The 25,837-nt window shown below is 41.4% G+C and overlaps 1 pseudogene; it reads left to right on the forward strand.

Moving 5' to 3' along the window:
* The first annotated feature begins 2,776 nt into the window (after positions 1-2,776).
* Positions 2,777-3,166, forward strand: LOC135274783 (small ribosomal subunit protein eS26-like; annotated as a pseudogene).
* Positions 3,167-25,837: the final 22,671 nt, after the last annotated feature.

Here is a 25,837-nt window from a genome sequence, read left to right on the forward strand (position 1 = left end):
TGTTTCAACTGGTGCCCGGAACACCTGGGAAAGACAGCCACCCATTCAACTGAAAAAAAGGAGGCTGAAATAGGGAGCCAGGTGATCTGGCTCAGCAGGTCCAACCCCCACAAAGACTAGCAATCTGAAAAGCTCTGGACTAAGAGTTTCGCAGCAAGCACAGCTGGAGCCTGATTGTCCGGCTCTGTTGCGGGGAAGGGCATCCAACATTACCAAGGCAGTCCACGACTACTGAGGCGGTCCACCATTACAGAGGCAGTCCGCCATTACTGACGCAGTTCTAACTATGCCTGTATAAACAAAACCACAAGGAAGTTCACACAGCAGCAGGGCAGAACTGACAGCAGCTTAGCAACACACACCTCTGCTGACAGACTGTGACTAGGGTACCTCCTTGCTGGGCAGGGCAGCTCTGAAGAAAGGCAGCAGCATGTCAGGAACGTATAAATAAAGCCCCACCTTCCCAGGACAGAGCACCTGGGAAAAAAGGCAGTTATGAGTTATGCTGCAGCAGACTTAAACATACCTGCCCAGCAGCTCTGAACAGAACAGCAGAGCTACAACTTAGCACTTGAGCTCCTATAAGGGACAAACTGTCTCCTCAAGCAGCTCCCTGACCCCTGTATATCCAAAGAGTCACCTCATAAAGGAGAGCTGAGGCTGACATCTAGCGGGTATCCTTCTGGGACAAAGATATCAAAAGAAGAAAGAAACTGGCAGCAACCCTTGCTGTTCTGCAGCTGCCACAGGTGATCCCCAGGCAAGCAGGGTATGGAGTGGACCTCCAGCAGTCCTACAGCAGATGAGCCTGACTGTTAGAAGGAAAACTGAAAAACAGAAAGAAAAAAACTTCATCATCAACAAAAGGACGTCCACTCAGAGACCCCATCTGAAAGTCAACAACTACAAAGACCACAGGTAGATAAATCCACAAAGATGGGAAGAAACCAGTGCAAAAAGGATGAAACCACCCAAAACCTGAATGCCTCTCCTCTTCCAAAGGATCACAACTCCTCACCAGCAAAGGAACAAAGCTGGATGGAGGATGAGTCTGAGGAATTGACAGAAACAGGCTTCAGAAGGTGGGTAGTAACAAACTTCTCTGAGTTAAAAGAACATGTTCTAACACAATGCAAAGAAACTAAGAACCTTGAAAAAAGGTTTGATGAAATACTAATGAGAACAAATGGCTTAGAGAAGAATATAAATGACTTAATGGAGCTGAGAAACACAACACGAGAACTTCACAAAGCATACACAAGTTTCAACAGCCGAATTGACCAAGCAGAAGAAAGGATATCAGAGACTGAAGACCAACTCAATGAAATAAAACAAGAAGGCAAGGTTAAAGAAAAAAGAGTGAAAAGAAATGAACAAAGCCTCCAAGAAATATGGGATTATGTGAAAAGACTTAATCTACATTTGATAGGTGTACCTGAATGTGACGGAGAGAATGAATCCAAGCTGGAAAACACTCTTCAGGATATTATCCAGGAGAACTTCCCCAACCTAGCAAGGCAGGCCAACATTCAAGTCCAGGAAATACAGAGAACACCACAAAGATATTCCTCAAGAAGAGCAGCCCCAAGGTACATAATCGTCAGATTCACCAGGGTTGAAATGAAGGAAAAAATGCTAAGGGCAGCCAGAGAGAAAGGTCGGGTTACTCACAAAGGGAAATCCATCAGACTCACAGTGGATCACTTGGCAGAAATCACAAGCCATAAGAGAGTGGGGGCCAATATTCAACATCCTTAAAGAAAAGAACTTTCAACCCAAAATTTCATATCCAGCCAAAGTAAGCTTCATGTGCGAAGGAGAAATAAAATCCTTTATGAACAAGCAATTGCTGAGAGATTTTGTCACCACCAGGCCTGCCTTACAAGAGCTCCTGAAAGAAGCACTAAACACGGAAAGGAACAACCAGTACCAGTCACTCCAAAAACTTACCAAATGGCAAAAAGCATCAAAACAATGAAGAAACTGCATCAACTAATGGGCAAAACAACAAGCTAGCATCAAAATGGCAGGATCAAATTCACACATAACAATATTAACCTTAAATGTAAATGGGCTAAATGGGCTAAATTCCCCAATCAAAAGACAAAGACTGGCAAACTGAATAAAAAGTCAAAACCCATTGGTGTGCTGTATCTAAGAAACCCATCTTACGTGCAAGGACACACATAGGCTTGAAAATAGGGATGGAGGAAGATTAACCAAGCAAATGGAGAGCAAAAAAAAAAGCAGGAGTTGCAATCCTAGTCTCTGATAAAATAGACTTTAAACCAATAAAGATCAAAAGAGACAAATGGTAAAAGGATCAATACAACAAGAAGAGCTAATAATCCTAAATATATACGCACCCAATACAGGAGCACCCAGATACATAAAGCAAGTTCTTAATGACTTACAAAGAGACTTAGACTCCCACACAATAATAGTGGGAGACTTTAACACTCCAATGTTAATATTAGGCAGATCAAGGAGACAGAAAATTAACAAGGATATCCAGGACTTGAACTCAGATCTGCACTAAGCAAACCTAATAGACATTTACAGAACTCTCCACCCCAAATCCACAAAATACACATTCTTCTCAGCACCACATCACATCTACTCTAAAATTGACCATATAATTGGACATTAATCACTCCTCAGCAAATGCTAAATTATGCAAATTATAACAAACAGTCTGTCAGGCCACAGTGCAATCAAATTAGAACTCGGGATTAAGAAACTAACTCAGGTTCTTTCTCCGCTGTGAGCTTCCAAGATGACAAAGAAAAGAAGGAACGACAGTTGTGCCAAAAAGGGCAATGGCCATGTTCAGCCTATTCACTGCACGAACTGTGCCTGATGCATTCCCAAGGACAAGGCCATTAAGAAATTCATCATTTGAATCATAGTGGAGGCCGCAGCAGTCAGGGATACTTCTGAAGCGAGCGTCCTTGATGCTTATGTACTTCCCAAGCTCTGTGTGAAGCTACATTACTGTGTGAGTTGTGCAATTCACAGTAAAGTAGTCAGGAATCCATCTCGTGAAGCCCACAAGGACCGAACACCCCCACCTCAATTTAGACCTGTGGGTGCTGCCCCACGACCCCCACCAAAACCCATGTAAGGAGCTGAGTAAAAGATTGAAGACAACTATTCTCTGGAGAAAAATAAAATGGAAATTGTACTTGATATTGCCTATTAAGTGCATCTGTGCCAGACAGGGTGGGGATTTTGTGTGTGTTAGACCAAGTGTGAAATAACAAGTAGTATTTTCATGAGGAAGAAAGCTTATTTATGTCATCAATTTTTTTTATTGGTGGGGAGGGGTGGGAAATGGAGTCTTGCTCTGTTGCCCAGGCTGGAGTGCAATGGCGCTATCTCAGCTCACTGCAACCTCTGCCTCCTGGGTTCAAGCAATTCTCCTGCCTCGGCTTTCCAAGCAGCTAGGATTAGAGGCATGTGCCACCACACCTAGCTAATTTTTTGTATTTTTAGTAGAGATGGGATTTTACTATATTGGCCAGACTGGTCTGGAACTCCTGACCTCAGATAATTCACCCCTTAGGCCTCCCAAAGTGCTGGTATTACAGGCATGAGCCACCGTGCCTGGCCTCTGGCTATTCATTTAAATTAAACCTTGTTTGCAGTCATGTCCTTGGCCTCACAACTTGCATAGCTGTGTGAAATAAAAAGTTTAGGCATCTGTTAAAAAAAAAAAAAAACGAAAGAAACTAACTCAGAAACAAACAATTTCATGGAAACTGAACAACTGGCTCTTGAATGTTGACTGGATGACTGGATAAACAATGAAATAAAGGCAGAAATAAAGATCTTCTTCAAAACCAACGAGAATGAAGACACAATGTAACAGAACCTCTGGGACACATTTAAAGAAGTGTCTAGAGGAAAATTTATACCAATAAATGCCCATGTGAGAGGCAAGAAAAGATCTAAAATCCATATCCTATCATCAAAATTGAAAGAGCTAGAGGAGCAAGATAAAAAAAAACTCAAAACCTAGCAGAAGACAAGAAATAACTAAGATCAGAGCAGAACTGAAGGAGAGAGACACAGAAAACCCTTCAAAAAATCAATAAATCCAGGAGCTAGTTTTTTGAAAAGATCAATAAAATAGACCACTAACCAGATTGATAAAAAAGAAAAGAGAGAAGAATCAAATAGGTGCAATAAAAAGATGATAAAGGGGATATCACCACAGATTCCGCAGAAATACAAACTACCATCAGAGATTACTACAAACAAGTCTATGCACATAAACCAGTAAACCTAGATGACATGGATAAATTCCTGGACACTTGCACCCTCCCAAGCCTAAACCAGGAAGAAGTCAAAACCCTGAATAGACCAATAACAAGGTCTGAAGTTGAGGCAGCTATTAATAGCCTACCAACCAAATAAAGCCCAGGTCCAGATGGGTTCACAGCTGAATTCTACCAGACATACAAAGAGGAGTTGGTACCACTCCTTCTGTAACTATTCCAAACAACCCAAAAAGAGGGAATCTTTCCCAAATCATTTGATGAGACCAACATCATCCTGATACCAAAACCCGGCAGAGACTCAACAAAAAAACAAAACTTCAGGCCAATATCTGTGATTAACATAGATGCAAAAATCTTCTATAAAATACTGGCAAACTGATTGCAACAGCGTATCAAAAAGCTTATCTATCATGATCAAGTAGGCTTCATCCTGGGGATGCAAGGCTGGTTCAACATATGCAAATCTATAAATGTAATCCACCACATAAACAGAACAAAAGACAAAAACCACATGACTATCTCAATAGATGCAGAGAAGGCCTTCAACAAAATTCAACAGCCTTTTATGCTAAAAATTCTTAATAAATTAGGTATCAACGGAACATATCTCAAAATAATAAAAGCTATTTATGACAAACCCACAGCCAATATCATACTGAATGGGCAAAAACTGGAAGCATTCCCTTTGAAATCGGGCACTAGACAAGGATGCCCTCTCTCACCACTCTTATTCAATATAGTATTGGAAGTTCTAGCCAGAGCAATCAGGTAAGAAAAAGAAATAAAGGATATTCACTTAGGAAAGGAAGAAGTCAAGTTGTCTCTATTTGCAGATGACATTATTGTGTATTTAGAAGACCCCATCATCTCAGCCCAAAATCTCCTTAAAGTGATAAGCAACTTCAACAAAGTCTCAGGATACAAAATCAATGTGCAGAAATCACAAGCATTCCTATATGATGATAACAGACTTAAAGAGAGCCAAATCAAGAATGAACTGCCATTCACAATTGCTACAAAGAGAATAAAATACCTAGGAATACAACTAACAAAGGATGTAAAGGACCTCTTCAAGGAGAACTACAAACCACTGCACAAGGAAATAAGAGAGAACACAAACAGATGGAAAAACATTCCATGCTCATGGTTAGGAAGAGTCAGTATTGTGAAAATGGCCATACTGCCCAAAGTAATTTATAGATTCAATGCTATCCCCATCAAGCTACCTATGACCCTCTTCACAGAACTGGAAAAAAACACCTCTTAAACTTCATATGGAACCAAAAGAGAGTCTGCATAGCCAACACAATTCTAAGCAAAAAGAACAAAGCTGGGGGCATCACGCTACCTGACTTCAAACTATACTACAAGGCTACAGTAATCAAAACAGCATGGTACTGGTACCAAAACAGAGATATTGACCCATGGAACAGAACAGAAGCCTCAGAGACAATGCCGCACATCTACAACCATCTGATCTTTGACAAACCTGATAAAAACAAGCAATGGGGAAAGGATTCCCTGTTTAATAAATGGTGTTGGGAAAACTGGCTAGCCATGTGCAGAAAGCAGAAACTGGACCCCTTTCTGACATCTTACACTAAAATTAACTCCAAATGGATTAAAGACTTAAACATAAGGCCTAACACTGTAAAAACCCTAGAAGAAAACCTAGGCAAAACCATTCAGGACATAGGCATAGGCAAGGACTTCATAACTAAAACACCAAAAGCATTGGCAACAAAAGCAAAAATAGACAAATGGGATCTAAGTAAAATCCAGAGATTCTGTACAGCAAAAGAAACAATCATTAGAGTGAACTGGCAACCAACAGAATGGGAAAAACTTTTGCAATCTACCTATCTGACAAAGGGCTAATATCCAGAATATACAAAGAACTAAAACAGATTTACAAGAAGAAAACAAGCAAACCCATTCAGAAGTGGGCAAAGGACAAGAACAGGCAGTTTTCAAAAGAAGACATTTATGAGGCCAACAAACATATGAAAAAATGCTCATCATCACTGGTCATTAGAGAAATGCAAATCAAAACCACATTGAGATACTATCTCACACCAGTTAAAAAATCTGGAGACAGATGCTGGAGACAATGTGGAGAAATAGGAACACTTTTACACTGTTGGTGGGAGTATAAATTAGTTCAGCCATTATAGAAGACATTGTGGTGATTCCTCGAGGATCTAGAAATAAAAATTCCATTTGACCCAGCAATCCCATTACTAGGTATATATCCAAAGGATTATAAATAATTCTATTGTAAAGACACATGCACATGTACATTCATTGCAGCACTGTTTACAATAGCAAGGACCTGGAACAAACCCAAATGCCTATTGATGATAGACTGGATGAGGAAAATGTGGCACATATACACCATGGAATACTATGCAGCTGTAAAAAACGACGAGTTCGTGTCCTTTGTAGGGACATGGATGACTCTGGAAACCATCATTCTCAGCAAACTGACACAAGAACAGAAAATCAAACACTGCATGTTTTCACTCATAGGTGGGTGTTGAACACTGAAAATACATGGACAGAGGGAGGAGAGAATCACACACTGGGGTCTGTTGTGGGGAATAGGGGAGGGACAGTGGGGAGTAGGGAGGTTGGGGAGGGATAAAAGGAGGAGAAATGCCAGATACAGGTGATGTGGGATAGAGGCAGCAAACCACATTGCCATGTATGTACCTATGCAACAATTCTGCATGTTTTGCACATGTACTCCAGAACCTAAAGTGCAATAAAATATATTTTTAAAAAAAAGAAAGAAAAAAGAAAAGAAAACAGGAATTTATCTAAGTCTATAAATGTCACAGATGCAGATTAGTGGCAGGATTGGGCTTGGTATCCAAGCCTCAAGTGGCTTTTAAAAGTTTAATCTGAGATTTCTTATTTGGCAAAAAGCCATCTTTAAAAGAGCCTAAATGGTCAATCATTACTCTTCACTTGCATGCATGACTAGAACAAGTTTAATGAGATTAAACTTATTTAGTAAACAAATCAATCTGACTTTTATTGTCTTTGGCAGCAATGAGGAGTGACTGTAGAGAGAAAACTTATGTTTCAGGAGAAAGCTACCATGTACCCAATATTAGATTCTAGCTCAATTTGTTTTTTTCTGAGGTTTTATTATCTACCTGCAATCTGCACTAGATCCTGAATTTTTCTAGTTTACTCCAATATTTAGTTACAACACTCCAAATTAAATATTTCCATTTTTATCTGCTATTCTGGCTTGGAATCATTAAAATTATAAACTTTTCTTTTCTTGAAATCCTCCAAACTGAAACTGGATGACTTGACATAAGCTTCAAAAAAATTACCACAACAACTTGTGTGTGGCCAGTCTTCATGACATTCAAACTGCAAACTAATCCAATGGCTGTTCTCACTCCAACTGAGGATACTACAAGCCTAGCATCTAGAAATTTTATTGATCAGCTGCCCTCTGGACTCAGAAACTGTCTTTGTAGTTCGTTCCAACTATTAGTCATTTGCTTTTTTATTTTATTTTTATAGAAACTAAACTTCCTGCATTAAAGGCCTAATAGCTCTCACTATCCAGGAAATATCCTCTACTGCCACATCCCAACAGATGATTCAACTTGTCCTTAATGAGTGAAAGATGATCAAACAAGACAAGAGACTTATATTGTTTGAAGGAAAGATGAAGGTCTTATCTTTCCTTAAACAAGAAGTAGTACTAACAAAGATTCCTTGCTCGGCCAAACTTTAGTCAGACTTCTATCTTCCTTGCAAAATCCAACTTTAGCAAATAACCCTTCTGAGCCAGTTTAGCAAGAACCCCCCCATCTCCAATATCTGACCATCCTCCTTATCTGATCAAGTTTCTTCATCATACCCCAGGTGATGTCTGATGAGCCAGGCCTATCTTCAGCAAGAATCCTGTTAGGTTGGTTTAGCCAGGATCTCCCTCTTGCTCCTCATTCTCTTGGTAATTTTCTATCTATTGACCCCTTCACTGTTCCTTGGTTGTAAATTCCTACTTGCCCTTGCCATATTTGGAGTTGAGCCCAATCTCTTTCCTCCATGCAAGACCCCATTGCCATGGTCCCTATATCTATGGCAATGGTCCTGAATAAAGTTTTCCTCACCGACTTCGTCTGTTATGTTATGGAGATCGCTCCACCAGCGTAGAGACCCCTCCGTGTCTCTGCCATGACGGAGTTAGAGCCCGGACATATTCTCCCCACGCTGAGGGCAGTTGAGCTGAGGAAAAAAGAAGGAAGTGATAGAGGCCTGAGTTTGCAGAAGCCTATTCTTGATCCACTGAGCTAATGGCATGTCTGGGTGAGGCCTGCGTGATTATCTATGAGACTATTGTCTCTTGAAGTTCCCATTCTGGGCTGGTTTTATGACTCTGTCTACCTGCATTCACTAAATCCCGTGATCGCTCACATGTTACTAGAAAAATGCTACCCCTCAAATTATTGCTCGCCTTGATGTTATTTACTGTAACTGTAGTCATTGATAAGAGGATAAGAATCTTAATAGGATTAGAATCTTTTGTTTGTTTTGGGTTCCGCAATCTCTAGACAAACCTGTATGCTACCCCCTCCCATGCTTACTTTGTAATTTTCTGTTCCCTCCTGATAAAACTTTTGTAATGGGACCTACGTCAGACACTGTATGAAAAAATGTATATAAGCAACTGTGCACAAAGAATAAATCGCTGATCTGAGCATAGCTTTTATCAGACCTCCAGACCCATTTCTTTCTCTATCTCTCTTTTCTTCTGTGCACTCTCTCTTCCAGGTATTAGGACCCTCTTGCTGGTCAAGAGATCCCTGGCAGATGTGCCGATCTCACGGACCCCAACATTATGTGTTGCTATAAAGAAATATATGATCTTGAGTAATTTATAAAGAAAAGAGGTTTATTTTGCTTACAGTTCTGCAGGCTGTACAGGAAGCATGTCTCAAGCATCAGCTTCTAGTGAAAGCCTCACACTGCTTCACTCATGGTGGAAGGTGAAGGGGAGTCGGAGTGTGCAGGGATCACGTGATGAGAAAGGAAGCAAGAGAGACAAAGAAGGGGCGTGGCCAGCCTCCTTTTAACTACCTGTTATTGTGGGAACTAACAGAGTGAGGACTCACTCTCCATCTCCGTCCAAGGAGTACGTTAATCTACTCATGAGGGATCCATCCTCCTGACTCAAACATCTCTCACTGGACCCCCTCAAACATTAGGGATAAAATTTCAACATGACGTTTGGAGGGAACAAACATTCCAAACTGTAGCACTTATCATGCTTTTCTTTTTTTTGAAACTGAGTCTTGCTCTGTTGCATAGGCTGGAGTGCAGTGGCACAATCTCAGTGCACTGCAACCTCTGTCTCCTGGTTTTAAGCAATTGTCCTGCCTCAGACTCTTGAGTAGCTCCGATTAAAGGCACTTGCCACCATGTCCAGCTAATTTTTGCATTTTTAGTAGAGACAGGGTTTCGCCATGTTGGCCAGGCTGGTCTCAAACTCCTGACCTCAGGCAATCTGGCTGCCTTGGCCTCCCAAAGTGCAAAGATTATAAGTGTGAGTCTCCGTGCCCAGCCTACACTTACCACGCTTTAACAAGTATCATTGGATAATATTTTCTTTAATATTGACTGCACATTTTCTAAAATAGTTGATACCCATAGTCCCATAGTCTTTTCCAGCCAGGGAAACAGCAGGCTAGTGGATGGAAGGTTATCCTTTCTCGAAGAGGAAAGCTAAATACTGTCTTCTAAAAACTAGTACAGAAAAGCAATTATGAAGGGATAATATGCCCATTAATTTATTAAATATACAGCTCTGTTTACCTCTGTATATTGCTATTAATTTATTTTATTTTTTATTCTCTCTTTTTCTCATCCAACGTTTTCATGTACTTTCTAGACCACTCTATGCTCATTGCCTCTGGGGAGGGATGTGACAATATGAAACAGAGAAACAATGCTTCCTGGCTTTAGTTTCTAAAGTACTAAGTCCTGAGGAAATAAAGAGGATTCTAGACTTAAGGTATTTAGAAGCAGCGTAAACCTTCACCTCATCTTCTTATTACACAAATAATTAACAAAACAAACCCTAATCCAAAATCCTCTGGGTTCAAAATGAAGAAGACAGAAGGAAAACATTCAAAGCGAAAAGAAATTTAAGACCAAGCAAGAGAAAGCCACTTTTACAGAGTCGCTCTGATAGGAATGAGGAATATTGCAGCAAAGACCTGCAGCAAGAGGTATTGCTGGGGGCCCAAGAGAGCTGAGCCTGAATCAACACTCTCATCCTTTTCTTGCATAAGCAGAATATGTTGCCTAGCCCCAGGGGTGATGCTCACTAAACTTCCCCTCTGTCACCTGTACAGATTTACCCTGTGCAGATCCACAGGCAGCGTTGTACCTGAGGATTACAAGTGATCCCTGTCTGTGCCCATAGGGGTGGAAAATGACATACCTAAAATGATACTGGATAAAAGGATGTTGGGGGGCAAGTGGGGACGGTGGGAGGGAAGGTTTATAAAGAAGAGAAAATCCCTGCTCTTGAACTCTGGTAAAAGCATACCCCTGTGATTTACAGACTGATTCACCAATGTCAGATAAATAATATCTAAATGTGCCCCTCGAAATAGAATTTTATGGAAGTTTATTTTTAAATATATTTTATTAAAAATAGAGTAAAAGTAGAATAAATACTGTATTTCTTGATGTATAGCAATGTTAATTTTCTCTTTCTTTGTTATTGTTTGGGTTTTGAAATTCACAGCATGAGAAAATAGGTGATCATTTTAAAATCTATAATTTGAAAATCAGGTTAAATTTGTTCCTTTTAAAATAAACTAAAATATTAAAAATTACACCAGTAATCTATGTTATTATTGAAATATTACAAATAAGAAAAAAGGAAATAAAAATATTTCTAATACTGTCATCAGAGAGAATCACTCTTAACATTTTGGTATAATTTCTAGACAAACTATACATTCAGATTTCAAGAATTTGACTTTAGAAAAGTTTGTTTGCAGACTCCACCGTCAGCTTACAAGGCATGAGCTGAGCATGATAAAAGCACCACCATGAAAGCATGAAGGCATCTTCACAGGCATAAAGCTGGCGATTTTTGTACAAGACTCTTCTTTTCCAGAAAAAGTTTTCTACTTATAGTAGCAAAGTTTTGGTGAACTCTTTGCTTCATTTTTATCGTCTCCTTTTGTCTTTACTGTTTGTATCAGTTAGCAATTACCATAATAGTGCTGAGCAACAAATCTACACCAAGCTCAGTGACTTAAAATCAACAATCGTGTCTTCTCATTCATGTGTCAGTGCCTGATCGAGGCTGGAATAGGATTGACTTGTCTCCAAGTTGCAAATTGAATCCAGGACTGCCCCACATGTCTCTCATTTTTCTGGAAACCAATAGATTACCCAAATTATGTTTTTCTCAGCAGAAGTGCAAGAGAGCAAGTCCAATCACATGAGCACATTTCAACCTTCTGCATGTTTCATACCTGCAAACAGCCTATTTCTCAAAACAAGTCAATGAGTAAGCTCAAGGGTAAGGGGCGGCAATGCACACCACCTGGCACAAAGCCAGAGAGGGTCTCACATCCAACAACAAGAAGAAGCACCTTCTCCTATGTAGATTAGTGGGAAAGATGATTCTTAAAAAATAATATGATCTATTCAATTTCAATACAAACATTATCATAAATTTGTTTGGTAAATTCAGTTTTTTCTTTTTTGAGACATTTCTCTCTCTGTTGCCCAGGCTGGAGTGCAATGATGTGATCTCGACTCACTGTAACCTATGCTTCCTGGGTTCAAGTGATTCTCCCACCTCAGTCTCCTGAGTAGCTGGGATTACAGGCAACTGCCATCATGCCAGCCTAATTTTTGTATTTTTGTAGAGATGGGGTTTCACCATGTTGGCCAGGCTAATCTTGAACTCCTGACCTCAGGTGATCTGCCTGCCTTGGCCTCTCAAAGTGCTGGGATTACAGGTGTGAGCCACCGCACCTGGCCTGTTTTGTAAATTCTTGAGGAAACTGTAGATTATTAATGTAATGTAATGATATTTCGATTTACACAAATTTGCCCTATGACAATTTCTTTCATGGATCACTCACTTTCATAAGAAGGAAGAAGAAAAACACATTTTTAATGGGTTTAAACTCACCAGATTTTCCTGCAAATGTTTTCCATGGTCATAACTAGCAATAGCAATATTCATTCTAATTCCTTATTCCATTATAATTTTTTCTTAGTAATCTATAAGAAGTTTAAACAGCTGCAGAAACCATTTTAAACACAATTTCCCCATATAGGGCAGTCTAAAGGCCAAACACTCTAAGAGAAGAGAGCCAGATTCAAGGCAACTGAGATCAGCTACCGGGGAAAGAAGGCACCCTGACTGCTGTAACGTCAAGGAAGAAGTTTTCAAGAGCCTGTATACTGATAACACTTGAGGAAAGCAAAACTCCACATGAAAAACAACAAAGTGACCTTGAAAAGAGTGCTCCAGTGCAGTTCCTCAATTCATCCAACTTAGATGTGCTGCTGTTGCTTTTACCATTTTATAAGTTACCTTCTCAGCAATCCTGGAAAGAACACTGCTCCTTTTACAAACAGGTGAGGCACATCCTGTTCAAAAGCTTCCTTTCTTTCTCCTTCCTTCCTTCTTTTCTCTTTCTTTCTTTCTTTCTTTTCTTTCTTTCTCTCTTTCTCTTTCTTTCTTTCTTTCTCTCTTTCTCTTTCTTTCCTTTCTTTCTTTCTCTTTCTTTCTTCTTTCCTCCCTCCTGCCCTCCTTCCTTCCCTTCCTTCCTTCCTTCCTCTCTCTTTCATGAACAAACTTTTCTCCATATGTTTTTATAGATTTGGAAGCAATGTGAAAACCTATTTAGTTCATGCCTCTGGTATTAGGCAGGACCACACCTAAAATAACCTAGACAGGAAAAAAAAAATATGGCTAGGGCTGCCAACATTTTTGTTGGAAGTTTGCTAATGTCAACACTATGGAGGCTGGTGTGCCAGGTGGTGTAGGGAAATAGATTTGTACTATATGAAATATATGAGCTACTGGCACAGATTTAAAGTGGTGCTGCTGTTGGGGCCACACCTGTCCCTGATGGAATCAAGCTTAGATTGGGCCTGGCATAGTTCTAGGGTAAACTGTAGGATAAGATTGATTTGCTAGGACAGGTAATAACTTCCCTAGAACTGCAAGCATTTAATATAGAGTGACTATGCCACCTTCTGCCAAGTTTGCCATGCAAAACTATTGTTGAAGAACGCTAGCCAGCAGATATTGATCAAGTCATGTCATGCCCTTCCCTTTTAAAATCTTTCAATGGCTAAGAAATTCAGAAGTGCTTAATTTTTTTTTTTTTTTTTTTTTTTTTGAGATGGAGTCTCACTCTGTCACCCAGGCTGAGTGCAGTGGCGTGATCTCGGCTCACTGTAACCTCTGCCTCCTGGGCTTAAGCGATTCTCCTGCCTCAGCCTCCCAAGTAGCTGGGACTACAGGTGTGAGCCACCACACCCAGCTAATATTTGTATTTTAAGTAGAGATGGGGTTTTGCCATGTTAGCCAGGCTGGTCTCAAACTCTGGACCTCAGGGGATCCACCTACCTCGGCCTCCCAAAGTGCTGGGATTACAGGCGTGAGCCGCCACACCCGGTCTTTGATGAACATTTAAGTTCCCTTATGATTTGATTTCCAAGTATTTTTATAACCTCATCATAGCAATATTCCTGTCTCTTTCATGCTTTTATGTGGTGACATGGCAAATATTTAATGGTCAGCTCTCTGGCAACAGAACAAAAGTCTTGCTTTGTAGTTGTTGCAATTTCTGTGGTGTAAATACTCCCACTGTGGCTGATATCCACCTACCAATGTGAAATCCCTGAGTGTGGAGTTGGGAAGAGGGAAGTGCCCAAGTGTTCTTGCAAGTTTATGCGAGCCAGCTCCAGCGCACCACTGCCTCCATGCCTCCCCACTACCTAGAATGTTCTTTACTTTCTCCACGCCTACTCTTCCTTCCATACTCAGCATCTCTGACACCCCCAAACCTCCATCCTCAATTCAGTCTGAGTTCTCAGTCTCTTGTCTGTGTTCTATTTTGCACCTTGGAAGGCTTTGATCTTTCTTTCTTTTAACAAGTACGTATTGGGTGCTCTATGTGTTTCACACATTAGCTTACGTCTGGGAGAAACACTGCTGAAGAGAGCAAATTACTCAGCTTAAGCACATTTGCTTAGCCTCTTAACAAAGGCAGACAAACAGTAAATGTGGTAAGTGCTATAACTGGGCTAAGAACAGAGGAGGGCACCAACATGGAGCATAGCCTGCAACTATAATTATTGCACTGAGAGAGTAAAATTAGAAGAAATCCAAACTGTGAGGAACAAAATCATCCTTTTTTTTTTTTAAAATATGATTCACCCTCAAAAAGATGAGTGGCTATGCCAGATCCAGCTTAGGGAAATGCAGTGAACTGGTGTAGCAAAGGACTTTTTATCCGACTAGCAGTAGACCAGTGGGAGAGATTGCCTTCCCCTTGCCCACATGCTGCCCCTCAACTCAGGAATAGGTACTTGACTTGGGCTCAGCAAATCTTAGTACTTCATCCACTTGGCAACAGTGGTTGTCCCAAAGATAGGCCCTTAATCCAAAGTGGGCAGTGAATGGTATCATTTTTATCTTAGGATTAATATATAGAGCATGGAAAGAAAAGTTATCCTTCCCCCACTGAGTTTACTAAATTGGAATGTCATTGATTTGGGATTACCTAAGGACAATTTCCCCTGTTACTTAAAAGTAACTGCTGGCTGGGTACAGTGGCTCACGCATGCAATCCCAGCACTTTGGGAGATTGAGGCGGGTGGATCACAAGGTTAAGAGATCAAGAACATCCTGGCCAACATGGTGAAACCCTGTCTCTACTAAAAATACAAAAATTAGCTGGGCATGGTGGTGTGTGCCTGTAGTCCCACCTACTCATGAGGTTGAGGCAGGAGAAGTGCTTGAACCCTGTACGTGGAGGTTGCAGTGAGCGAGGATCGCGCCACTGTACTCCAACCTGGCAACAGAGGGAGACTCCATCTCAAAAAACAAAACAAACAAACAAACAACAACAAAAAACAAAGAAAAAAGAAAGAAAAAAGAAACTGCCATGCAGAAATGGAAAAGAGAAAGTTTCGGCTGAGCTGAATTCTCTGTTCCATTCCCTGAGCCCGGGGTCCTCCGGCTCTTGCTTTGTCTGCTAGGCCACCCGAGCATGCTTTGCCATTGTACCAGTCAAGAAATTGTATCCTGTCTTTGCTGGTTTGAGTTGCAGTTCTGTCATGCAACCAAATGTTTTCTGACAAATACAGTGACCCTGGATGACACCTCAGGGAGACAAGACTGGATTGTGACTGCCTATAAGAAAATGTACCTCCTGGGAGGTATTTGTTCTACTATTCCTTCAAGCTTCTCTCTCTGCTTAAATCTGTCTGGATTCCCAGATGGCACCAAACCCATGGGGCTTACAGATAGAAATAAGAGGAAGTCCCTTACAAATAGAAATAAGAGGAAGTCCCAATTTACTTGAAACAAATGAATCTAAAAAATGTGATAGAAAACTACCAGCTAAACTGGGGAAACAAAGGAGGAATTAGTCAATTGTATAGAAGCGTGAGGAGAGAATAAAAGTGGCTCCTTAATAATAATTAATTCTTATTAAGCAACTGAGATATTTAGTTTTGCCTGTGTTTATCTCATTTAATTCTCTTCTACAACTATAGAGATTGAAGCCTTTGCTCTCCTCATTTTGCAGATGAGAAAACTGAGATTTTATATAGTAAAAAATTGTGTACCTTGCCCAAGTTCACATATCTAGGAAGTTGCAATCCATTTTACCCCAGTAAAAGTCAGAAGTTGAGTCTGTTTTACTCCAAATCTCAGTCACCACAAGACTTTATTGAGATGAGTGTTAAAATGGTTTGACAATTGATGTCACAAAGAAGAGAAACAATACAGAAGTTTTTACCTGAATTTTAAAAATATATTTTTGAAATTACATAAATCCTATTCCTAGGAAAGCACTGCAAAAATCAACCAACCAAACAAACAAACAAACTCAAATGTTTAGTCATTTAACACTTTTTGGGCCAGGCACAGTGGCTCACACCTGTAGTCCCAGCCCTTTGGGAGGCGAGGGCAGGAGGATCGTTTGAGCCCAGGTGTTTGAGACCAGCCTGGGCAACATAGTGGGACCCTGTCGCTACAAAAAAAAAAGAAAAAATTCATAGCTGGGTATGGTCTGTGCCTGTAGATATTTGGCAGGCTGAGGTGGGAGGATGACTTAAACCCAGGAGGGAGAGGCTACATGACTGGACCACTGCACTCCAGTCTGGGTGACAATAGGAGACCCTGTCTCAAAAAACAAAGACAAAAGCAACTTTTTGAAATATTATAGTAGGCATATTACAGGCTTAAGACTATTAAGAGAGAAATTATTTAACTTTATTTAATCTATTTTCCCCAAACTTACTTGGACCTAGATCCATTTTGGGGGAAAACCTCATGACATAATATGAAATTAATATCCTATAAAACACTCCTGGGGAAATGTTTCTCTTTTGTAAAGAAATCATGAAACTTTGAAAGTGAGTGCAGAATAAAATCAATCAATCAACGCATGTATACTGTGTGCCTCTAATGTACTAAGTGCTGTTCTATGGGCAGGACAGTGAAAACAAAGAATAAGTCACAGGCAGAATTGAAATCCTAAGGAATTGAAAAACTACAGCAATAAGAGACAATAATTAAGACTCCACAGTAACCCAATAAATATGCATTCAACTTTTCTGCATTACAGATGCTCCTCAACTTACGATAGGGTCATGTCCCAGTACACTCATCATGAGTTGAAAATATAGAAAGGAGAAAATGCATTTAATATACTAAAGGTACTGAGCATCATTGTTTAGCCTAGCCTCCCTTAAATGTGCTCAGAATACTTTCATATGCCTATAGTTGGGCAAAATCATCTAACACAAAGCCTATTTTATAACAAAGTGTTGAATATATCATGTAATTTTTGAATACCGTACTGAAAATGAAAAGCAGAATGACTGTATGGGTGCTTGAAGTAAGGTTTCCACTGAATGTGTATTGGTTTCACACCACTGTAAAGTTATAAAACCTTAAGTCAAGCTACTGTAATGTCGGGGGCCGGTGAGAACGGCACGTCTGCCGGGGTCTCTCGACCTGCAAGAGGGTCCCAATACCTGGAAGAGAGAGTGCGCTGAAGAAAAGAAAAGACAGGACAGCTGGAGTCTGGAGGGCTGGCCCTAAAACCAGCAACTTTATTGTACACAGAATTAGTATATATATCTTTTCCTACCTCATTTTACAGGGACATTCTTTGCCCCACTTCATTTACATAAGCATTCTTAGTCCCATCTCAATTATCAGAACAGATGCCATTATCTTGATAAAGGGAAGAGAGAGCCATCCGGCTACAAGCTTAGGCAGCGGAAAACACACAATGGGTACAATCAAGTCGCATAATGGGTATAATCAAGTCACGGAGGTGGGTCTCATTATCAGGGTGAGGAAACCTATAGTTAAAATGTTAATGATCTATGCAAGTCATCAGAGAGGCGATAGACCCATTAACTTTGCAAATAGCAGTCACAGGAACAAGCATGGGACCCATCAATAGAGGGTAAACAAAGTCATAAAACTAGCCCAGAGCAGGTACTTCAAGAAACAATGCCTAGTAAAACCACAGCTTTCACCCAGCCTTTTAGGTCAGTGGGCCAGAAATAGGCTTCTGCAAACTCAAACTTCTATTAAATCTCTCTTTCACTGGTCTCGACTGCTTCCAGGGGGTGAGAAACATGTCCGGGCTCAAGCTCCATTATGGCGGGGACACCGAGTGGTCTCAACGCTGGAGCGATCCCCACATCTCCCACTCCTTTATTTTCTTAAATGCAGTTCAAATATTTTGAGCTGCAAACGCTGGAGGGAGGAGAACACAAGATGAAAGAGAAACGGCAGAAGAATGACAAGCAGAAGAACACAGCCACCAATGGCCAGAATGCTGGAAAAAGACGGCAGGTGAAAACTGTGGGTCCAGGAAAACAAAGTGTTAACAATATCACGGGCGACAGTATCATCCTGTGGAAGATCCTGGCGCGAAAAATCAATGGCATGAATTTGTTGTTGAAGCCTGAAAACATCAAGGGACAAGTTATCATGACACCAGATACCTTGCAAATGGGCCTTGACCAGAGGCCAACTCCATTCAGTGTCATTGTAAGGTGTATTGGTAACACAAATATATTTAAAATCAACATGACAGCGTAGTAGCATGCGAGATTGCATATTGTACACTTTATCCCCCAAAAGGGTAACAGTTTGTTCCAAAACATTAAGTTTAGCTTCCAATTTTTTATCAATATCAATTTGAGTACCCATAGAGACAGAAATATTTTGAGCCAAATGATTAACATAGGTAGCAGTTTGCACACTGTGAGCTAGACTAACAGCAGCTGTAGCAGCAGTAGCTACCACAGAAACAATGGCCAAAATACTAGCAACAAGCAAACCAATAAAGCGTTTAGGACGGACTATGAGGTCTCGAATTTGATGAAGAATTTGCATACTGTGTTCATCATACCAAGAACCTGTAGGATTAACGGGAAGCATAACATAAGGAGGCTGATGAACAATCATAATAACAGGAGTAGGAAATACAGTTGAATCAATACAGTTAGTAAGAACACAGTTGGGACAAGTTATAAAATAATGTCCACTTTCCTCATCTATAGATATATTCCCATATAGAATACCATAAGGAGAGGCTACGCAAGCCTGTTCATAAATGATTTGTAGGTCAAAATAGCCAACATGGCTATGAACATTACAGCCAAAGTTTTTGAAATTCCCTGTGAGTTCACAAGTTGGGCTGCTTTAATGCAAAGACGCTTCATCTGGCCCCAGGTAGGCAAGGGAAGATGTTGATGTTCTGTGTCTGGTGATGCTTTCATTTGGCGGTGTCAAAGAGGTGGATGTGGTGGTGTTAGATGCAGCTATTTGAAGCTTGGGATCAAAGTTCCGGTTTTTCTCATCGACAGGAGGTCCATGTTTCATCAACCACTCCGGTACCCATAACAGGCTTTCAGCAGATCTAGGGAAAACACAAACATGTCCTCGCCCCCATATTAGGACGGGATCAGGTCCATTCCACTTGTTAGTTAAGATATCCTTCCAAAGCACCTCAGCTTGTGCTCTGGGACTAGGGTGCCAAAAACGCTCAGCAGCAGAACGTCCTTCTGCATCAAAAATGAAAAAATTTAAAATATATAGAGCATGTCTAAGCCAAGTATGAGGAGTCTTATGTAAATCAGCTCCTGACTCCCCCTATTTTATTTTTTGTACAGTTAAATTCAAAATTGCATGAGCGTGTTCTACAATTCCTTGTCCTTGTGGATTGTAGGGTATACCTGTACTATGATGAATATGAAACTGAAAGCAAAAATGATTAAATCCTTTGCTAGTGTAAGCAGGAGCATTAGCTGTTTTAAGGATTTCAGGAGGGCCTAAAATTAACAGCTTTACCTGTATGAGCAGAAGCCACTAAAAAATGAGAAAAAGTATTAATAGTTACATGTATATATTGAAATTTACCAAAAGGTGTAAAATGAGTGACATTCATTTGATATACATGGCCACTCTGTAGTCCTTGAGGATTAACTCCATAATGAAAAGGAACTGGCAAGTGAGGAAGACATGCAGAGCATTGTTTAACAATTTGTTGAGTCTGTTCTCAAGTAATTTTAAACTGTAAAGAAAGACTGCGAGCATTTTGATGATGCAAAGCATGAGATGCCTGTGACTGTTGAAGAGGAGTTAACACTGGAAAAATAGAATGAGTGAGAAGATCAGCCTGTTGATTTCCTTTACTAAGAGGTCCTGGCAGATTAGAATAAGCTCGAATGTGACCTATAAAAAAGGGATGAGAGCGCTGTTGAAGAGATTCCTGCAGAGGGATTCCAAGGTGAATGATAAAGGAGGAATTAGTTGAGCACAAGGGAGCAGTCTCCAAGTGCTGAACAAGTTGAACAGCGTATTGGCTATCAGAGTAAATGTTAAGAAGAAAATTCCAATGAGATAAAACAAATTGCACTGCAAGGAGTTCAACTCTTTGAGCTGAGGTTTCCTGAGTCTGAAAAGAAAAAGTTTGATTATTAACTGAGCCAGCAGCAATGCCAGATGAAGATCCGTCTGTGAAAGCCAGGTGTGCTTGTGTTAAAGGTGTCTTGACGCAGATCTGAGGAAAAATGAGCGAATTAAGAGTGTAAAATTGTAAACTTTTATCAGCGGGAAGATGAAAACTAATTTTCCTGGAAATCCAGCAAAAGCAATTTGCCAAGTTTCTGAGAATTGCCAAAGCCAAGTTTGTTGAGGGCCTGTATAAGGAACAATTTCTGGAGGCTCGTATTCAAACAGAGCAAGGGCACGAGTCCTGCATTTAGCTACCAAAGCTGCAACTAAATTATAATAAAAAGTCACTACCTTTCCACAACTAGCAGGGAGGTGTAGCCATTCTAATATCCCCTGCTGCCAAAAGACACCGGTAGGAGTGTAAGAGGTGCGAAGGACACAGTAACACCATGAGACATTGTTTTTAATCCTAGATAACTTTTGTTGTGACAAAGCCTGGTGGACTAATTGTAAGGCGTCTGAAGCTTGAGGTGACAGGGTCCTAGGGGAAGTCGGATTAGAGGAGCCTTTAAGAGTATCAAACAAAGGTTTTAGTTGACCCGTAGTAAGCCTCAAGCTAGGACGAATCCAATTGATGTCTCCTAAAAATTTTTGAAAGTCATGAAGGGTGTTTAAATGGCCAATGGAAAGGACCGGGGTTTTGAAAGACACCTGATTATGTTCAATGAGACGACCAAGATAATGATAAGGAGTAACAGTTTGAATTTTCTCCGGGGCGATAACAAGATGAGCTTTGTCAAGGCATTGCTGTAAAGATGTAAACGCCTTGAACAACAAAGGCTGTGATGAGGCTGCCAATAACAGGTCATCCATGTAATGTAAAAGCAGGATGTCAGGGAAGTCCTGACGTACAGGGGAAATGGCCTTTGCCACGTAGGACTGACACAAGGTGGGGCTATTAGCCATTCCTTGTGGAAGAACGACCCACTCATATCGATCGTAAGGACGTTCAAAGTTAGTTGATGGAATACTAAAAGCAAACCGTTTGCAATCGCCAGGTGACAAAGGAATAGTAAAAAAGCAGTCCTTTAAATCAATAACAATCAAATGCCAGTGTTGCGGAACAACAACAGGTGAAGGCAAACCAGGTTGTAAAGGTCCCATAATTTCCATGGTCTCATTAACCTTTCTAAGGTCCTGTAGTAATCTCCATTTGCCAGATTTCTTCCTTATTACAAAAACAGGAGAGTTCCAAGGACTATTAGTAGGACGAATATGTCCGGCAGCAAGTTGTTCCCGAACCAACTCACGAGCTGCAGAAATCTTTTCAGACGACAGGGGCCACTGTTCTACCCATACTGGAGCATCGGATTTCCAAGTGATAGCGTCAGCATGAGTATCGGGAATCACAGTGGTCCCTTGGAAAAATAACCTAAACCAGTCCGATCAGATTTTTGTGGAATTGTCAGAGGGTCAATCATGCCCTGCAAATTTTTACCTAAACCCCTAGAGGGCTGATAACCTTGTTGTAACATCATGTTTAAAATCTTACCGCCAGTAACCAAATGAGCCCCCATAGCCTCTAAGATATCACGCCCCCATAAGTTTAGAGGAATTCCAGCAACAATGTATGGGCGAAAAGAGCCGGAATGGCCCTCATGATCTGCCCAGGAAAGTAAGTCAGCAGATTGTAAAGGATGATTACTCATGCCTATACCTTGCAGGGCTGTCATGGTAGGGGTGGCTGGCCAAGAAGTAGGCCAGAATTTGGAAGAAATAACAGATATATCAGCCCCAGTGTCCAGAAGGCCTTTAAAAGATTTTCCATTAATTGTAAGACACAGTTCAGGCCTGGTGGTGGAAATTGATTGTATCCAGTAAGCATAAGAGGAAGACCCAAAACCACGGTTTCCTCTGGGGTCAGTTACGAGTGGGAAACCAACCTGCAAATTAACAGGTATGAGCAATAATTGAGCAAAAGGCTGATCAGGGGTGAGAGTATAAACACCCGCAGGGGACCAGGTCATAACTTTGATTTCACCTGTATAGTCAGAATCAATAACGCCAGGGAGAACGTGAAGACCCTTTAAAGAACAACTACTGCGGCCTAAAATAAGACCCACATGATTAGAAGGCAAAGGGCCAAAAACACCAGTGGATACAGCCTGTGGTCCCATATCAGGGGCTAATATTTGTCTGGCGGAGGGACAGAGGTCAAGTCCTGCACTATTTGGCGTTGCTCGGAAGAGCTGGGAAACAGATTTGGGTGAGTCAGAGATTGCCCGAGTTGTTGAGGGGGCTGGGGCAGCCCCCTCTGGTAGTTTCCCGACCATGGCTGTAACGGGTTGCCTTGAGCATCACGTTTGGAACGGCATTCATTGGCCCAATGATTACCACGATGACAACGTGGACACTCGCTTGGTTGGCGAGAAGTTGGTTTAGCAGGTGCGGGAGGGGCCGGCAATGCCAAAAGCGGCGGGGAAGGCGGGACAGCCACTTTACAGGTCTTAGCAATATGTCCGGCACCACCGCAACGGAAACATTTTAGATTAGGTTTAGACTGATTAGATTTTTGTTTCAGGAAGGCCGCAACAGTCATGCCAGCTTGAGCTGCAGCCATGGCGAGACCCTGTTGATAAGCGGGACCAATATCTGCACAAAGGCGGATATAATCATGTAGCTCACCTTTCTTACGCCATGGTCTAATGGCGGCCTGACACGCAGCATTTGCATTTTCAAAAGCCAATTGCTTAATTAACATGGAACCAGTGTCCCCATCCACCACCTGTCGGTTAACAGACTGCATGAGACGAGAAACAAAATCCTGATAAGGCTCATCCGGACCTTGTCGAATACGAGACAACTGTTCAGTTTTCGTAGTGGAGCTGGGTAATGAACGCCAAGCGTGCATGGCAAGGGAATTAATTTGAGTATAAGAGTCAGTAGGCATAGCAGCCTGATTATGAATGTCTTCATGATCGCCACGACCCATAAGCATATCAAGTGTAACTGGAGATTGTTGCTGGCGATTACGCTGCGCCTGTTCAAAAGCAGCTTCCTCATAGTAAGCCTTCCACAATAAAAAATCTCCACCAGATAAACAAGCTCTAGCTAAGCGAGTCCAATCAAGAGGTGGCAGTGCAGCAAAAGAAAGATTATCAAGGAGAGTCAAAGTATAAGGTGCCGTAGGGCCATACTGGGCAACAGCTTCCTTAAGCTCCTTCAAGATTTTAGGAGCAATGGGTTCATAATTTCGGACAGCATTGCCTTGATTATCCACAACCTCAATAATAGGATACAGAACAGGGAGTAGATTATCTGAATCGGGAAAGCCTCTGTCCATAGCCATTAGAGCATGTGATAGAGGAGAGATTGGGGAGGCAGCTGTCGATCTCACAGGAACAGGAACCAGGGAACCGGGAGAGGCAGGTAGAGAGGCCTGACATGTTACCGGATAGCACGATTGAGGTTGTTGAGCCGTAAGCGCCCTTGAACAAAGTGAAAGTACATCGTGAAACTGCTTGACAAGATCAGGTGGCATTGTAAAGGTAACGGGACCGGGAGACCATTGGGGTGATTGTTGCTGGTGTATGGTATCTACCAGAACTTCCGTAAGAGGTTCAATATCAGGAACCGAGGGATAAAGGCCATGAGAGACCGAGCCCCGTTCAGCAAGATCATGAGGATCGGGTGGGGGGGAAGCAACTCTGGGTGGGGAATGCGGAGCAGAAAGTGATGTAGAGGTAGCAGGAACAGCAGCGTAAGGAGGTGCGGTAGCAGGAGAAGGTTTGCAAGGACAAACACAATCGCGCAATTTAGACCAAACAGAAAGCAATACTTCACACTGAGGTAAAGACTTATTATAGAGACAAAACTGATCAATTTTTTCACCAATAACGAGCCAAGCGGCTTCATCCAATACACCACCTTCAGGTACCCAAGGACAAATTTCTCTAACTATGTGCACAAATTCCTCCACAGTTTTCAGTTTAACATCATGACCATGAGACTTAATCATAGACTGTAAAAGCTGAGTAAACATTTTATTGTCCTTAGACTCTAGTTGCCCCATGTTTTACTCCAGATTGAATACTTAAATTGAAATCAAAAACTTATATACAAGATTATAAATTGACCAAAACTTACTGCTGCAGCCTTCACTCCAAATACCTTTGAGCGTCACTTTATCTCTCGTGTCCAGGCCCCACGTCGTGGTCGCCAGATGTCGGGGGCCGGTGAGAACGGCACGTCTGCCGGGGTCTCTCGACCTGCAAGAGGGTCCCAATACCTGGAAGAGAGAGTGCGCTGAAGAAAAGAAAAGACAGGACAGCTGGAGTCTGGAGGGCTGGCCCTAAAACCAGCAACTTTATTGTACACAGAATTAGTATATATATCTTTTCCTACCTCATTTTACAGGGACATTCTTTGCCCCACTTCATTTACATAAGCATTCTTAGTCCCATCTCAATTATCAGAACAGATGCCATTATCTTGATAAAGGGAAGAGAGAGCCATCCGGCTACAAGCTTAGGCAGCGGAAAACACACAATGGGTACAATCAAGTCGCATAATGGGTATAATCAAGTCACGGAGGTGGGTCTCATTATCAGGGTGAGGAAACCTATAGTTAAAATGTTAATGATCTATGCAAGTCATCAGAGAGGCGATAGACCCATTAACTTTGCAAATAGCAGTCACAGGAACAAGCATGGGACCCATCAATAGAGGGTAAACAAAGTCATAAAACTAGCCCAGAGCAGGTACTTCAAGAAACAATGCCTAGTAAAACCACAGCTTTCACCCAGCCTTTTAGGTCAGTGGGCCAGAAATAGGCTTCTGCAAACTCAAACTTCTATTAAATCTCTCTTTCACTGGTCTCGACTGCTTCCAGGGGGTGAGAAACATGTCCGGGCTCAAGCTCCATTATGGCGGGGACACCGAGTGGTCTCAACGCTGGAGCGATCCCCACACTGTAAGTTGGAGACCATTCGTGTGTTAAGATAGTCTCTATGATAACCTCTTCAGTGGTTACAAGGATGAATAAAAACAGTTCCTATATGCAAGAAACTTATAGTCTAGAAATGGGAAGTTCAAGGATGAGGGAAGATTAGCAAGTTGGAAAAATTAAACAGATTTTTTAAAGAAGGTAGTATTTGCTCTTGAGTTGACTTAAAATTTTTTCTTTCTTTTCTTTTTTTTTTTTTTTGAGATGGAGTCTTGCTCTGTCACCCAGGCTGGATGGAGTGCAGTGGTGCGATCTCAGGTCACCATAACCTCTGCCTCCTGGGTTCCAGCGATTCTCCTGCCTTCACCTCAAGTAGCT

The sequence above is a fragment of the Aotus nancymaae genome, unplaced genomic scaffold, assembly GCF_030222135.1.
Source record: "Aotus nancymaae isolate 86718 unplaced genomic scaffold, 86718_ANA_hifiasm-v0.15.2.pri h1tg000014l, whole genome shotgun sequence".
NCBI classification, from domain to species: Eukaryota; Metazoa; Chordata; class Mammalia; order Primates; family Aotidae; genus Aotus; species Aotus nancymaae.